The following is a 10,569-nucleotide window of genomic DNA, read 5'->3' on the forward strand; positions in this document are numbered from 1 at the left end:
TCTCAAGAGGAAAAGGTTTTTTTTTCCTTTCTCCCAAATGCACAAGTGTCCTGGGAAGCATTTTTATGTTCTTACACTCCTTGATATGGTTTGCAACTTCCCACTTTATCTAGCTAAATGATCTTTCCACTGAGTCTTAATTTCTCATGAGGTCAGATTCCGAAAAAACAAAAAACACCACAAGGATCTACTCCTGCCTGTGATGTCAAACAAACAGGCAGGGATGACCATCACTTCTCAGTCTTTCAGACATGGCAACCCACCTCTGGCTCAGCAGCTTTTACACAACCCTCATGGGAAGCAGCCTAGGGTGGCAGAGAGAAAAACAGCTGCAAACACCAAATGCAAAGCTGACCTTCTCCCAACCCCAGAGGTGTTGAGCTCCTACCATTAAATGCATGTAGATGTTCTCATGCCAGTATAAACATTTTCAGCCAGTAATTAAAGCCTGTTCTCATCCCTTTTACCCAGGGAAAAAAATCAACTACTACAGACCTGGTGATTCTAGAGGCCTGAATCACATGGCCTAGAGCAGCCACATGGAAAAAGTATCAACTTCTTCAGCCAGCTCTGTGCCACTGAATCTTTCTCCCTCCACACAAACACTGTTCCAGATACTGATTCTTACCCCTGTGCTTATTGTTTACAGCTTCCAAAATCAACAAATAACCTAAGTCAGAAAGAAGCTCAAAGCTCCACAAATATCCCTTTTACGTTATTAAAAAACAACAAAAAAACCCCCCCCCAAAAAAAAACCCAAAAAACCAAGAGGTCAGTGACACCACATTGGAGCAGAAACACTACAGACTCGCTGCAGGCAGTGCTGTACCTGAGCCCAAACAACCTGGCACTTCTTTGAAACCTTTCAGAACCCATCAGAAGTCATGACTCACCACTTGGGACATACCAGCTGAGGTTTAACAGCACCATCAGGACCATCCTCATTTCTACTCCCCTAAAAGCACCCAAGGTCCCAATAACATTTATGGCAGACCTCTAAACATCTGCTGGGGGGGTCAGAAGCCACCACTTAGGCTGCACACCATGATCAGATCAAACAGCACAGGGCAGTGCCCTGGTGTGCTCAGAACAGCACAACTGCTCACTGAATGCTTGCACATTCCCAAGGCACAAATACACATCCATTTTTCTCCTGCTCACCATTTACCTTCCTCTTAGGCAGCAAAGATCCATTTGACAACTAGTCATCTTTACACTTGCTCACAACACTTACTTGGTGAGTACACACTCTATTCCTGTAGGGATAGAAGAACTTACTGCCAGCCTGGAACTGGGGTAAACACCATTTGCTTATAAATAATCCTTCCTGCAACACAAAAACAGCTGACTCCTGCTTCAGAGGAGCTGACATTTACTTGGGAGTAAATTACTTTACTGTTCTGGTTTGAAAGCAAAACCAGTAAGAGACTCCAAGTCAGAAATACAATTTATTAGGAAAAGGGAAAAAACCAAAACACATGCTATAATACAAAAGCAAAAACCACCGACACAGTCATAATACAACCTGAAACCCTGCCAGATAGGGTGGTGGTAGCGGTCCAGATGAAAGGGTCTTGTTGAAGTACTGATCCCATAGAAAAGATGTAGCTTTTCTCTGGAAACCAGTGGGTAAGGGCTACTTGTTCTGTCCTAAACCCCAGATTATATCCAGGTGGGGATGGTTAGCCCCCCGCCCAGAGCATCTCACAATGGGCTGATATCATTCTGAGTCACACCATGGGTCCTTCCTTACCAATTAAACAGAAATGGCTCCGGGAGGGAGTTACCTCTGAGTCATGTGGCAAGGCATTGATGAGCCCATTAACAGAAGATAAGGAAAAAACAATGCCCCTCCTGGTTTCAACAGCTCTTGAGGATGGGAATGGAATACATCTTTATATTGTAACCTAGGACAGGACCGTAATTCACCCCACAGTGAGGTCAACAGGGAAGCTTCTCCCTGTTCAAGTGGGATCAGGCCCGTCATTCCCTACTGTAAGGGCACTGTCATTTCCACAGCAAGATCATGTCACTACCTTGGGGACACCAATCCATTATCTGGACTCAAGAATTAAGCCTGGTGAGCTTCATGAAAAGTCCAAATCTAGATGTTACAAACCCAACAGTCAATAGGCTGGGCACAGTTATTATTGCAAATCTCTTACACTATGACAGAGAGGATGAGAAGGTGGCACACAAAAAGGGATGCACATTCTCTCCTGCTGAGGAGTTTAAGCAGGCTGGCAGCTACAGGAAGAACCAAGGGGTCTCTCCTCTTGGTGTTCCACAGGCAGGAGATGGGATATTCACATGACAATTCCCTTCACCCCACTGCAAGGAGACCAAAATATCCCAAATCCTTCACATTTGCTTTAAGCCCCCAGGCTCCAATGCACACTTAGAGCATTAAAAGTCTGGGCCTTCTCCAGATCCTGGAAAAGGAAAAACACTTTCTCCTCTTGGAGAGGAATTGGAGGCTACAGGGGGTGGAGAATGACAACAGACAAACATATCCATCACAGCTGATCACTGCTTTTGGAAAACAATACAGCATCATAAAAATATCTGTAAATATTTTAATAAGGCTTATTTTACACTGAAAAAAAAATTCGTTTTTTAAAATACAGAGTAATGTTTTAAATGTTCTGAACTTACCAGGGAAACTGTTGACTTTGGGATTTAATAGCTAATATAATATTAAGTACACATTTGCAACTCATCAGGAGAAGCATACCCACTGATCAGAAATATGATGTAAAAGAAGAGCTGCTGATGAACTGTGGTCATTTACCTCCTCAAATTTCCCCACTGACGCACATCATCAGAGCCCCTGCAAAGAGAGCCAAGGCTGTTTCCCCCAATCAAATAGCAAGGGAGATGTTATTTGAGACATTTAACCAACTTGGGAGCATATGCCTTGCAGACTATCCCCAGTGTGGAATTCATTTTACCCATGCCAGAGCTTTGCACCCTGGGATCATCCTTCATGGCTAAGGCAGGGAATTAAGCCACAATCCCATCAGCTCCACATTACCAGAAAAAGAGTAACTCTGATATCCCTCTTGGAGAAAAAAAGTTAGCCAGCTAGTAACTATTAAAGTATAAGTAATTTAAAAGATGAAAACCATATTTGACTCATTTATAAAAAATCATCTATTGTCATACATGAAAGGAAAGAAGTTTGCTGAAATTACCCCAGTTCTATGAGTCTGTTGGCAAAAACCCACATTTGCTTGCAAACAATTTTACTCCATACGATAGTAAGTTTGGGCATTTAAAGTAGAGTTTGCAGTAATGGTTCTGGCAGTTCTCAGTCCATGACAGATTGGAGAAAGGTCTGTAAATTTGGACAATACATAGTAAAAAAACCCACCCAAACATAACTGGATGAATACCTTGGTATTGCAATCAGGTGTGCTGTGAGACACAGCCTGCAATGAGACAAAACTCAGAAACTGAATTTACAAATGTCTTAGGTTGCAAATGCAGGATGTGGCTTGGGGTGTGCATTCTATTGGCATCTGTTAGAAGTCAGGCAGTTATCTTCTGTTAATTGGGCCATCTGCCATAACTAGGTGGGACAATTTTTCTTTACCTCTTCCCAAACCAAGCTTCCCTCTTGGGGCCCTACAGGAAATATCCTCTGTTAATGGGCCATTGAGGGTCACTGATAAAATTACATCATCCCATTGGAAGATGCTCTGCCCAGAAGGAGGAGCCAAGCATTCCTACCTAGATATAATCTGAGACTTGGAACACCACAGCCAGCCTTTTCCCACTGGATTCCCAGAGGAGCAGCTGTCTTCTCCACTGCATTCCGAGAAGACCACACCCATCTACAACATCACTGGATCTTCAGAGGAAAACTACACCCTTCCACAGGATCACTGCTTCAACAGAACCACATCTATCACTCCAGAAGCCATCACTCCACTGCAGCCACCATTTAATGAGACTGTTACCAACACCCTGACCCACATGGTGTCAGGTCACAGTCTGACTCTGTCAGTGTTGTTTTGTATTACTGTATTTTAATTTTTTTCTAAAAAACCTATTATTCCTACTCCCATATTTTTGCCTGAGAGCCCCTTAATTTCAAAATTATATTAATTCAGAAGGAAAGGATTTATATTTTCCATTTCAAGAGAGGTTCCTACTTTCCTTAGCAAATACCTGTCTTTTCAAACCAAGACAACAAAGTGGCAAAACACTACAGCTATGACCAGCTGCGAGACAGCACAAAACAAGCACAGACAAGAACCAGCTGGCAGAGCAGCACCCAAGCAGCAAGGCCCTGGGGTGGAGCTGCTGCTGCCAATGGGCTCCAGGCTGTGCAGTCCAGCCCTCGGCAACCACTCAGAGCAGGAGAGGGACCTGGATAAGGAATAGGACCAGGAACGGGATCAGGGCTTGAGGCACAGGAGCTGCAGGTGGCAGCACCACAGCAAGAGCTGGAGTCAGCACTGGGAGCCAAGCTCTGGCTCAGACTCTGGCAATGACAGACAGAAATGGAAAAAGAAAAGACACCACAGCCAGGACCAGCACCAGGACCAGAGGAAACAGTGCTCATGGTCCTGGGGCTGCTCCTCTGGCTCCAGCCTGGAGCACGGGTAGGACAGGGCAGCACAGGGCTGGGAGTGGCACCACAGGAGGGATGGATCCAAGTCCTCTGTGTCTTCCATCAGCTCCCCTGCCCCATAATGTCCCTGGGAGGAGCTGGGGCAGCAGCTGAGCCTGAGGGAAGAGGAGAAGAAACAAGCAGCTCTTCCGAACGCCCTGGAGATGCTCAAGGAGAAGCAAGCACAGAGGCTGGCCAAGAAGGAGGCCAAGGAGATAAAGAAACAGGAGAAGATGGGCTGGGGTGAGGAGTACACAGGCTACACCAACACTGACAAACCTTTTAGGAACAATAATCTGCTTGGCACATTTATCTGGAGCAAGGCACTGGAAAAGACAGGGATCAGCCATCTGGATGAGAAGGACCTGAAGGAGAGGATCAAGTAAATCCAGGAGGACAATCGCCTGGAGCTGCAGCAGGTGAAGCAGATGCACCTGGAGCAGGAGAAGGAGAAAGCCATGTGGGAGCAGGAGCTGGAGATGCTGCAGCAGGAGAAAGAGGCAGAGCACTTCAAAGCCTGGGAAGAGCAGGAGGACAACTTCCACTTGCAGCAGGCCAAGATGAGGTCTGAGATCCGGATTTGGAATGGGAGGGCGAAACCCATTGATCTTCTGGCCAAGTACATCAGTGTAGAGGACAATGACCTGGCTGTGAAGATGCATGAGCCCTACACCTTCCTAAACAACTTGACTCCCTCTGACATGGAGGACCTGGTGAAGGACATCCAGGTGTACACAGAGCTGGAGCAAGGGAAGAACACGGACTTCTGGAGGGACATTACCATCACAGAGGATGAGATAGCCAAGCTCTGCAAGCTGGAGACCTCTAGGAAAGGAGGACCAGGGGAACGTCATGATGGTGTCAATACCTCCGTCAGATGTGCAGTCCATATTCAAGCGGAAGACATACAACCAGCTGCAAGCTCTGTACCACAGCATCGAGAGCAAGATCCAGGCAGGAGGGCCCAACCTGGACATTGGGTACTGGGAGAGCCTTCTGCAGCAGCTGAAGGCTTACATGGCTCGGGCCAGGTTACAGGACGTGCTGTGTCAGAAGCTCTGCAAGCTGAAGCAAGAGCAGTGTGTGGAGTGTGAACCACTCTTCCCCATCATCAAGCAGAAGCCAGCTTCCCCCAGCAAGAGGCTGGATCCTGAGGAGAGCCTTGAGGTACAGCCAAGGCCATCCTCAGAGCCAGAGCAGGACACAGAGGCAAAGGGACAGGCAGAGGGGGATGCTATGCTGATGGAGGAGGATCTGATCCAGCAGTGCCTGGATGACTAAGATGCAGGCAAGTACAGTCCCCGACTGCTGAGCCCCAACGAGCTGCCCTTCAATGCCCATGTGGTGGAGGCCGAGGAGGACATGCACCAGCTGCTGCTCCTGCTCCAGCAGCTCCAGGTAACAGGTGATACTTCTGAGAGTACCAACAACATCTTCTTCCATAAGGCTAAGGAGGCCATGGGTGCGGACGAGGCACAGTTCAGCATGGAGATGCCGCTCACAGACAAGGCCTATCTGTGGGCTGACAAGCACCGGCCATGCAAGCCCCGCTTCTTCAACCATGTGCACACAGGCATCCAGTGGAACAAGTACAACCAGACCCGCTATGATATCGACAACCCCCCACCCAAGACCGTGCAGGGCTATAAGTTCAACATCTTCTACACTGACCTCATTGACAAGCGCTCAATGCCCAAGTACTTCCTGGAGGCCTGCCAAGACAATAAGGACTGCACTTCTATGCTGGGCCACCCTATGAGCACATAGCCTTCAAGACTGTCAATAGCGATGGGAGTATTCCCACCACCATGGCTTCCGCTGCCAGTTTGCCAATGGCATCTTCCAGCTCTGGTTCCACTTCAAGTGTTACCAGTACCACCGGTGAGGGGCTGCTCAGTGCCCTCGGACACCTGTCAGGGGTGGGAAGGGGGCATCATCTCATGGCACAGACACTGTTCTGTGCAGGGCCCCAAGACCTCAGGGCATGTGCCTGAGGCCTTGCATTTATCATGAAGGACCCTGTTATTGCATTTATGATGAAAGACCCTGAGGCTTTGGTATAAATAAAATAAGGGCTGTTTTAGTCATGAGACCTTGTGGGAGGAGGAAGTAATTTTTACAGTTTTTTACAGTTTTGGAGGAATTCAAAGCTGTTTGTATACACCATGACACAGTTGCAATGCTGCTAGCTTTTACTATAATAATTAAATATTTAAGCTCTTATCTATGCACATATCTACATCACAAAATTATGACTTTACCACACCCTCCTTGTAATTCCTTCAGGAAAATCATTCTGTTTTTATTTTAAGCATGTATTGTTCAAATTCTCAGTATCTTTTGTATTAATAGTATCAAAATAAGTTGAAACATTTATAGCTCTTAAGCTTCAATATGTTAACTTGACATGATCTTAGCAACAAAACTTTTATTACTTTTAGGTCTAACTACTAATTAGATTTTTATCAGTTAACTTCTGTTGAAGTTTATTATTTTTTCTGTCAAAGTTCATTAATTTCAAATTTTAGTATTGTTTAATATAAATTATAATAAGTTTTGTTAAAAGTCATTTGCCTAAATTCTGATATGTAGTTATTTTCCTAGAGAGATAAGACAGCTCTGATTAAAACAATACACTGCTTAATTGATCCAATGTCTGTTTCTATAGCTATTCAATTAAAATAATTTTTAGTCTGATTTTCTCAGGTTATTTTTTTTTCTGTAAGGAAGTGAAGCTTAAGCAACTTATATCACACATCTACACATGTGGATGGGCACACACACGGAGTCCCTCTCACCTCCAACAGCTTTAGGACTTACTGGCTAATTTCAAACAAGGCTTTATAGAGCAGCAGAAATTAACTTCATTGCCCAGGCAGAGAGGATAAAAAGCAAAATTAATATTTGTCTGAGGGAAGAACGATCCCAATTAGAGAATCAGCTCAGGGCTACAGAACAAAAACCAAAACTAAGTTCAGCTGCTGTCCCAATATGTAAGTTATGACTGAGGATAAACTTTAGACATGATGATGTCCTTGTAGGCAGAGTTATTTAAGGCATTCATTCAAGGCTTTTTTTTTTTTTTGCATTTGTAGAGCCTTATACTTCTTCCAGTGGAAATGAAAATTTGTTTAAGGCACTTCAGCCTGGTGATAATTATCTTTTATGGCCTCTCAGAAAAAGTTCATTCTTGTTTAGGCACGAACCCCTTTGTGTGAGGGCACGAGGCTTGACTCCATTTCCATCAGAAGGCTGATTTATTATGTTATATATTATATTAAAATACTACATTAAAACTATACTAAAAGAACAGGGAGAAGAAGATCAGAAGGCTACCAAGACAAGAATAGAATAGGAATCAATAACAAAATCCTGTGACTGCTCACAGCCTTGGCACAGGTGGCTGTGATTGGTCACTGATTGAAAACAATCCACATGGACCAATGAAAGATGCACCTGTTGCATTCCACAGCAGCAGATAGTTATTGTTTACATTTCTTTCCTGAGGCTCTCAGCTCCTCAGGACAGGAAAAATCCTAGCAGAGGATTTTTCACTAAAATATCATGGCTACAGTTCATGGATTCTCCAAGATTGATATACTATGCATTGTAAAATAATTCATCTCATACAGACTTCTTGCATCTGCAGTTTGGGGCTAGAAGTTTCAGGAACACCCAAGTAGACAAGCAGAACTTCCTAACTCTAGTTGAATTAGAAATAGTGCTTAGAAACCTCTTTAATAGTGTGTTAGCATTTCAAATCATGGCAGGAACTGACATGCTTGCTAACATGCAGCACAAGTCTTCAAAGAGACATTAAAAATACCTGTGAAAAAGTATGTTTGAAAGCCCTTTTCTGTATCTTGACCAGACATGTCTAGTGCTCATCTGTGGGACAAGTTAAAGCAAGGGCTTAGATCTTTGCAATTTATTCCCCCCATTGCTATCCTCAAAAGGTCTCACAAGACTGGGCTAAAAAGAGTTCATATTGTGGTCCAACTCCATTGGAACACCCCTTCATAGACAAGCAGCCCTAATGAGAGTTCCTCCTTAAAAAGTCCTATTTTGATCCCTTATATTTTTCCTAAGCTAAAACCAAAAGAATATACAGGATTTTTTTGGGCAGCATTTCAAAAAAAAACGGTGCTAATCATTCATCAGTAACTCACTTAGATTTCCTTACTGAGGCTCTTTTGAGGAGAAATAATATTTCAAATAAAGATGTGTCTATTAGCATTCAGAGGCATCACTTATTTGATAGCAGAATTGATGCTTGCTAATCAACTGCTCATACTGGGATTTGAAGAGAAATCCATGAGAATATGACAAGAATAAGACAAGGGACACATGGCTTGGAATAACAGAATATCCTCCTGGGCCTTCTCAGATTCTTCCAATTTGTGTATTTTGGAAGATGCATTTTCAGCCATCCTATAAAAAGATCAACCAATTACTCACATCATTCTTTTGTTTCATTTCTCATACCCACAGTTCACTGGTATAATATTTTCACTAGTTTCTGACCAATGCAAATTTTGTGCCATTTTTCAAAAAGGCTGTTGAATAGCAAGAAAATTGTGATTATGCTTTCCCTTGGACAAGGCAACTGCAAACTATACTTTATGACAGCATGTTGACCAGTTAGTGTTTTTTCACAAAAACAAAACATGCCTCAATCCTGAGATGTATTAACAGAGCTCTGGCTCTCATAGCCCTTAGGAGACCTGCGGCCTTAATGGCCTTGCCAGTCTCACCTGGGGGCCCAGAACCATGACCCCCTGTCCATGAGCCCAGCTCAGCTCCAGGGCTCCAGCCCTCACTGGGACCATGTGTTGTGTGCAGCCCCATCCCCAAGAAGCCCCAGGCCTGTGCTGCAGATAAGGTAATTTCTGATGCTGTACACTGGATAATTCTTTTAGCAACACTCAAGGAAGCTCCATCTCCAGTCCAGTCTCCTGCTGTTCACAGCAGGACTCCCCCAGACGTGGTCCACCATTTTACTTTGTTTAGGTCTGTCAGTGGATCCTGCCATTGTGACAGAATCATTTAGTTTGGAAAAGACCTCCAGGATCAATGAGTCCAACCACTGAACAATTTCCACCTGGTCAATTAGACCATGGCACTGAGTGTCACGTAATTTCTTGAGCACCTCCAGGGATAGTGACTTCACCACATCCCTGAGAAGCTAGTTCCAATTCCTGACAGCTCTTCCAGTGAGGAAAGTCCTCCTCATGTCCAACCTCAATCTCCCCTAGTGCAGTCTGGGGCCATGTCCTCTTGTCCTGTTGGGGATTGCCTGGGAGAAGAGGACAACCTTTTGTCACCAGGAACTGCAACCCTGAGCTCTGGGGACAGAGGGTCTTGCACACACCTGTTGATATCACCCTTAGTCAGAGCCATCACTCCCACATTCAGCCCCTGTTGGGCTGCTCCATTACATCAGGTCAAGTCAAAAACCACAGGAATTTGTGTTCTGGCCTGAATGACAAGGCCATACAGAATATGCAAAACATCTTTCCCCTGACCCACTTGTATGCTGTGTATGGACACACATCCTGCTGGCCACAGCCAGTGCTGTAGCAAGAAAAATGTTGCTCCTTGCAAACATGCAAGAGAAGAGGTCAGAGACTTGCTTCAAAACCCTTCCCTGCTACTTTCAAGGGCCAGCAGTCAGGAGCCAGGAAACATTGCACAAATAAAAGCAGGTAGGGCACAAGCTATGGAAGTTCAGAGCAGAATTTCAGTCCCTGACTGGTGTCACCACTTACGGATAAATGAGCCAAGCAACACAAGACAAAAAAAAAGCCCACCAGAATGTACCAACCTCTGGTACATCAGCTCCTCTTTCTTCCTCCACTTCCTCCTGTACCATCAGCTTCTCTTTCTTCCTCCACTCTAGAAACCCTTACTCCATTATTCCTTATTCCAAGGGTTTCTAGAGTGGAGGAAGA

The 10,569-nt window shown here is 44.6% G+C and overlaps 1 pseudogene; it reads left to right on the forward strand.

Moving 5' to 3' along the window:
- The first annotated feature begins 4,317 nt into the window (after positions 1-4,317).
- LOC120501702 lies at positions 4,318-6,503 on the forward strand (annotated as a pseudogene).
- Positions 6,504-10,569: the final 4,066 nt, after the last annotated feature.

This window comes from Passer montanus, unplaced genomic scaffold (genome assembly GCF_014805655.1).
Source record: "Passer montanus isolate IOZ18808 unplaced genomic scaffold, ASM1480565v1 scaffold20, whole genome shotgun sequence".
NCBI lineage: Eukaryota > Metazoa > Chordata > Aves > Passeriformes > Passeridae > Passer > Passer montanus.